At 47.5% G+C, this 7047-nt stretch overlaps 1 pseudogene; it reads left to right on the forward strand.

Moving 5' to 3' along the window:
• The first annotated feature begins 1613 nt into the window (after positions 1-1613).
• LOC123970897 lies at positions 1614-2257 on the forward strand (annotated as a pseudogene).
• The last annotated feature ends 4790 nt before the right edge of the window (positions 2258-7047 follow it).

Consider the following 7047-nt stretch of genomic DNA (forward strand, 5'->3'; position numbering starts at 1 on the left):
AGCAAGTATTATAAGCTAAATATATTTGTAAGTGTAAGTGTATAAGTGTCAAAGCAATAATACTCATTTTGCAGAAAAGTGACTGATCTATGTGACATTATTAGATTGTAAATACTGATGCATGCAATGTGTATTTTACTGTTGTAGCTTCTCAAGGTGGAGGCAGTTGCTACTTTAACAGTTCCCCTTCGAGGGAACACGAACTGCGTCGGTGACGTCACTATGGGAACGCCTCTGGGCGTGGCAGGGCTGGAATCCTGAATGAAACTACTCCAATCCTATTGGCGTTGCTAGAACGGTAGCATGTGATGGCGTAACTGGAGGCGTATATAAGCACGCCGGCACACCGGACACATTAGCTTTTTTCTATTCAGCAGGCACTCTGGCATGTTTGCAACCACGAGAGGAATTTTCTTACCTGGAAGGAAGTCTGGCAGAGGAGATGGCTGGTGAGCAGTTCAGGCAGTGTGCTTTCCCATGTCCGCGCTACATCACGGCTGGGGACACTCATGCCCTGTGTGTGTCTTGTTCCGGGTCCGCCCCCCCCCAGATTCAACGGGGTGGTCTGGACTGCGGTGCACTTGGAGCAGAGCCAGGTGTTGGGACAAGAAGTTCGCTCTCTGCTGGAAAAGGGGGCCATAGAACTTATTTCCCCGCCAGTCAGGGAGTCCGGGTTCTACAGCCGGTACTACATAGTTCCCAAAAAGGATGGAGGATTGCGTCCGATTTTAGATCTGCGGTCCCTGAACCAATCTCTGAGGAGATTCAGGTTCAAGATGATCGCCATCCCCGCCATCGTCAGTCTCATCCAATCCTAGGATTGGTTTGTCACGATAGATCTGCGAGACGCATATTTCCACATCTCCATCCGTTTCTCTCACAGGAAGTTCCTGAGGTTCGCCTTCGGGGCCGCGGCGTACCAGTATCGGGTTCTTCCATTCGGCCTAGCACTCTCCCCTCGCATGTTCATCAAGTGCATGGATGCAGCTCTGGCCCCGATGAGGCTCCAGGGCATCCGCATACTGAACTACATCGACGACTGGCTCATTCTGGCTCAGTCGTGATGGTTAGCGGTTCGGCGTCGAGATGTCGTCCTCACCCACCTTCAGCGTTTGGAGCTGCGGCTCAACGCGAAGAAGAGTATGCTGACGCCCGCCCAACGGACTACGTTCCTAGGGGTGGTGTGGGACTCAACGACGATGCGGGCCCACCTGTCTCCTGCACGCGTCGGGTCCATTTTGTTCACAGTGACCAGAGTGAAGCTAGGCCGCACCATCACTGTGAAACACTTTCAGAGGGTGTTGGGTCTCATGGCGGCAGCATCCAGCGTAATCTCGTCTGGCCTGCTGCACATGAGAGCCCTGCAGTGGTGGTTAAAATCCAAGGGATTCTCCCCGAGGGGAAATCCGCTCTGTCTGATACGGGTTACGAGCAGGTGCCTTCGTTCCCTGTCAGTATGGAGGAAACCTTGGTTCCTGTCCCAGGGTCCCATGTTGGGAGCGTCATGTCGCTGAATAATTATCTCGACAGACACCTCACTCATGGAGTGGGGCGCGGTCATGGACGGTTGCTTTGTGAGAGGCTCCTGGCAGGAGCATTATTTCTCTTGGCACATAAATTGCCTGGAAATGTTGGTGGTTTTCAGAGCTCTGAGGAGTTTTCTGCCCGCTCTCCGCGGTCGCCACATCCTTGTCAGGACTATTTGAATCATCAGGGGGGTCTGCGTTTGCGCCCATTATGCAAGCTGGCACATCAGATCCTCCTGTGGTCCCAGCAGAGACTGTTGTCTCTCAGAGCGATGTATATCCCTGGGACCCAGAATCAGGGAGCAGACCTGCTGTCGAGACAGGGGCTGAGGCCTGGGGAATGCAGACTCCACCCCGAGGTGGTGGAGTTATTGTGCGAAAGGTTCGGCCCTATAGACGTGGACTTGTTTGCGTCTCAAGAGACTACGCACTGTGCACTGTGGTTCTCCCTCTTGCCCCTAGCCCCGCTAGGGCTGGATGCCATGGTGCAGACGCGGCCAAGGCTGCGTCTGTATGCTTTTCCCCCAGTTGCTGGAGTGGGTCCGTCAGGACGGTGTCAGCCTGCTGTTAGTAGCACCGTTTAGTAGCCCCTTATTGGCCGACCCGAGTGTGGTTCTTGGACATAATCTCGCTCCTGGAGGGCCCGCCGTGACCTGCTGTCTCAGGCGGAGGGCCAGGTCTTTCACCCTTGCCCCACCCTGTGGAGACTGTGGGTCTGGCCCCTGAGGGGGCCCAGTACCTTGAGGCGGGCCTGACGGCGGGAACAGTGGAGACGCTGCTCAGCTCCAGAGCCCCGTCCACGAGAAGGATGGATGGCCTGAAGTGGAATTTGTTTGCCACCTGATGTAGAGAACGGGCGGTGGACCCAGTTACCTGCCCGGTGACTATGGTACTGGAGTTCCTCCAGGACCGCTTCTCTGCTGGCCTTTCCCCGTCCACACTCAAGGTGTATGTGGCTGCCATTGCAGCGTCCCTCTGAGGGATGGGCCTCTGGAGAGGCTTCCACTGGTCGTGCGCTTCCTGTGTGGAGCCCGGAGGATGAGACCCGTGACTCGTTCCAGGGTTCCCACTTGGGACCTGGCAGTGGTTCTCGAAGCGCTGGCTGAGGGCCCCTTCGAACCCCTGGAGTCGGCTGAAGCCAAGCACCTGACCCTTAAGATGGCCTTTCTCCTTGCTATCACCTCTCTGAGGAGGGTGGGGGATCTCCAGGCACTTTCGGTTTCTCCTCGATGCCTGGAGTTTGCCCCGGGGAGGGTCAGAGCCATCCTGCACCCCTGTCCCTAAGGTTCCGTCCAGTTTGGCAGGGTCCACGGTGCTGTAGGCGTTTCATCCCCCACCTCATGTGACGGCGGAGGACTTCATCTGCTCTGCCCTGTCAGAGCGCTGAGTATTTACACTCTGAGGTCTTCCCGGGTCCCCCAAGGCTGGGCTCCCCGCTTCCAAACACACGATCAGCAACTGGATTGTTCAGACTATTTCCCTGGCCTATCAGGTGCGCGGGTTACCTTCACCTATGGCCGTAAGGGCGCACTCTACCCGAGGCATGACGGCCTCTAGGGCCCTCCTCGCAGGGGCTTCGCTCCAGGATTTGTGTGAGGCAGCTGGCTGGGCCCCTCCTCACACTTCATCCGGTTTTACAGTCTGGACCTTCCTTCTGCACCCGGCATCCGTGCGCTCTCCTCTTAGGCGTGCCTGGCCACCCTGGCAGGCGGAGGCTTCGGCGTGGCATAGTGGGTACTCTCGTTCCCATAGTGTCGTCACCGACGCAGTTCGAGTTCCCTCGAAGGGGAACATCTCGGGTTACATATGTAACTCTTGTTCCCCGAGAAGGGGAACGAGACACTACGTCGGTCCACCACACCTCACCCCGCCTGGAGTGCCTTGCTTCATAGCAAAGAGCTAATGTGTCCGGTGTGCCGACGTGCTTATATACGCCTCCATTTACGCCGTCACACGCTACCGTTCTAGCAACCCCAATAGGATTGGAGTAGTTTCATTCATGATTTCAGCCCTGGTACGCCCAGAGGTGTTCCCATAGTGTCGTCACCGACGCAGTGTCTCGTTCCCCTTCTTGGGTAACAAGGGTTATATACGTAACCCGAGACGTTTTCCACCATCACGTAAACGCAGCATGTATTTGTTGATCTGTGTGGAGCTGGAGACCGTGGAAGGAGTCAAAAACATTGCACACGATGTAAATGTAAATTTTTGCTGCTCACGCTGACTAAAAACCCTCAGCTATGTGTCTGATGTGATGGAAAAATCCAGTGTGAGATGGCATGTATCAACAGCTGCCATTTTTGTTTGATAACTAAATCCCATGTTTCAACTCACTATTGCCTACTGAATTCAGTTTCATCTCACCTTTTAATATCTGCTATTCAACTGTTTGTTTATTTTCTTTATCAAATAATGCTATCCTTAATAATCCTAATCAGTAAAGAAGTTATCTGTGTGTTGTATTTGAAGCACAAGACAAAGGTCAATCTATTGAAAATAAACCTATAAAAAACAATAACCTATAAGAGACTAATCAATTTAATGACTTAGTTATTAAATTAATTTGGTGGGTTTTTTTCAGCATGGTGCCCCACTAAACAAGTGTAATTATTTAATATTAAAGTAATTGATCCAATATGGCTGTAATCTGAAATCTGAAAGTCTATCTGAGCATGTAATCATGAGGATGACATGCTGAGTGATATTTCCATGATCCTTCATTGAGAAAGAAAGGACAGAAATGTGATGTGTCTTCCCTGTAGAGGAGTATGACAGAATCATATTTTAACATAACACTGAAAAATAATATGGACACAAAATCAGAGTTAGCATAAAGAAAACATGTCCAATGGGCAGTCTGTTGTATGCAGCCTAAATCAAAATTTTATGAATTAAACAAAATGACAAAAATGACCATGCTGAAGGCAACAGGCATTTATATGCTATGTGTATTAAATAGCCTCTAATGCAATCAACAAAGCCTTACATTTATCTGACACTTTTATCCAAAGCGGCTAACAATTGCTATACATGTCAGAGGTCACATGCCTCTGGAGCAACTAGGGGTTAAGTGTCTTGCTCAGGGACACATTGGTAGATGTGTCATAGTGGGGAATTGAACCCGGGTCTCTCACACCAAAGGGATGTGTCTCATCCATTGTGCCATTACCACCCTACGCAGCATCAGCAAGCATCACCAAGGCAGCCCATAAGCAATGTAAACACCACAACAGCTACAGCACAACAACACACACATTAAAGCAAAGAGAGAGCCTACATAGTTTATAATAAAAAATAATAATATTTTGCTACATGAAGTCTACTCTAGGTTAAAAAAACAGTCCACAGTCACTTTTTCCTACACTGCTCCTCATATTTATCCTCAAATTTTTTATATGTTTGAGCTGTGAATGAGCGCTCGGCAGTCACTGACAGGGACTGTCAAAAATAGCTGAAAGTGTTCACCTCACTGAAGTTAGAAGAGCCAAACTGAGTAGACACCGCCAAGTAAGCAATTTAGCCAGACCCAGCTTGTACCTGTTGGGCGTGCAAAATTGTGGATGTGTTAATTTCTGTCACTTAGCGTGCTGATCAGTGATTAATTAAGGTAGATGCAACCTCTTTTTTCTTTTACAGTTATAAACCATAATGTTTTCATTCCTAACTTTAATTAAGTAAATTAAGTAAAATTAAATTATTTTGTGAGCTGTTAAACTCCTGCATGCTGGAAATTAAGACTATTAATTGCAGTAGAAAACAATTCAAAAAGTATCCATCTACTTCAGGTGCAGGCCTAAATATAAATATGTTATGGAAATAAACAGATAGAGATTGTAGTTTGGCCCTGCGATGGACTGGCGACCTGTCCAGGGTGTACCCTGCCTTTCGCCCAATGTCAGCTGGGATAGGCTCCAGCCCCCCGCGACCCTGTACACAGGATAGGCGGTTGACGATGGATGGATGGATTGTAGTTTGGCATTATATCCGCGGTGTACAGCTGATGTACGTTGTTGGTGTACACTAAGCTAATAACATCACAGAGTACGGTCTAGACCTGCTCTTTTATGAAAAGTGCGTGAGATAACTGTTGTTGTGATTTGGCGCTATATAAATAAAATTGAATTGAATTGAATTGAATTGAATTAAGCTACAGTTTGGTCCCTCATGTGGAAGGTTACAGGTAAAATGCACATCTCGCTGCCTTCAGTGCCCTGGGAGGATTTGATAAGCTGAAAGGTAAGCAGTCTGAATGAGACTGGAAGAAGTGGTTGAAGCAGCTTTTAAACTGCAGCATTAGAGCAGTGAGACATCTAGTGTGTTTGCCTTGTTTGTGTGCAAGTGTGGGGATGTTAGCCACTTTTCACTCCGGATTTGAGGTTTCTTTTCTAAATGCATTCAGCAAACAGACTATTGGTTTCTGGTTTTGAATACTTTGTTGTTACAATTGACACACCTGCGTCTTTTGCATCTTAGTTTTTTTGTTTGTTAGTGCTGACAAAAGGAAAAAAACTCTGCACTAGTCTCACATACAGTATAATGCGAAATGACCAATGCTGCTGGTATAAGAGTCAATCAGCCACACACCAGCTAACACAAAGCAGAAATCAAATATCTGATGGAGCTGAAACACAGTACAGATCAGTCTAATTGCTGTATTTCTGAAATGCTGAATTTCAATCCACGTGACTATTAAGCAGTGTCCTTGAACCAGAGCACGGCCCCTTAGGATAATGGATGTGGATGGGGATGGATAAGAGAGCACCAAACACTGCTGCTCCAGAAGCTCCTTTAGCAAAATTGCACAGCTTGCTTGAGATAGGAAGAAGAGGCAGTGATGTGGTTTGTCAGCCTGTTTTTGTTATTGTTGTTCTATTAGCAGTTATATTTAAGACGTCACTTCTTTAAACTCATATATGTACTCCTATATAGATTTCCTAAATGCTCTTTATCATTCCTTTCTGTTTACAGTTTTTATCTTTCTTTTTATGTTTCTGGTTCATTTCATCTGTTGCAGCATTTTTTAACTATTTTAACTTCAGTTGTAGCCTATGTCAAATGGTAATAATACGGATACTACTACTACTACTACTACTACTAATAATAATAATAATAATAATGGATATTAATATTGTGTGTAAGTGTAGTTTGTTCCATGGATCAGGTTGACACAAAGCAATGTTCTTCCACAAGGCTGATTTTTACACCTCGTCCTCGTTTCTTTCCCCCTCCCCCCTCTGATATTTGTCATGGTGATGTCTCAGTTGTAGTAAATGGGTGTAAAGTGTTCAGCCCATTACTCAAGGCTGATGATAGCAGTTCAGAGTTCAGCACAAGCTGGCCTATATCATCACTGTAAATCTCTGTGATACTTCTTTAGAGTTTGAAATAACACTGACTTTCTATTTTTATCTTTTGTGAACCCCAGCCAAGTGAAATATCACAGCACACAGGCCTCTTCAACACCTGTACAACACAGACAAAGGCGAAAACAGGATCAGAAAAATAAGATCCCTGTTGGCTA

The sequence above is a fragment of the Micropterus dolomieu genome, linkage group LG05, assembly GCF_021292245.1.
Source record: "Micropterus dolomieu isolate WLL.071019.BEF.003 ecotype Adirondacks linkage group LG05, ASM2129224v1, whole genome shotgun sequence".
NCBI lineage: Eukaryota > Metazoa > Chordata > Actinopteri > Centrarchiformes > Centrarchidae > Micropterus > Micropterus dolomieu.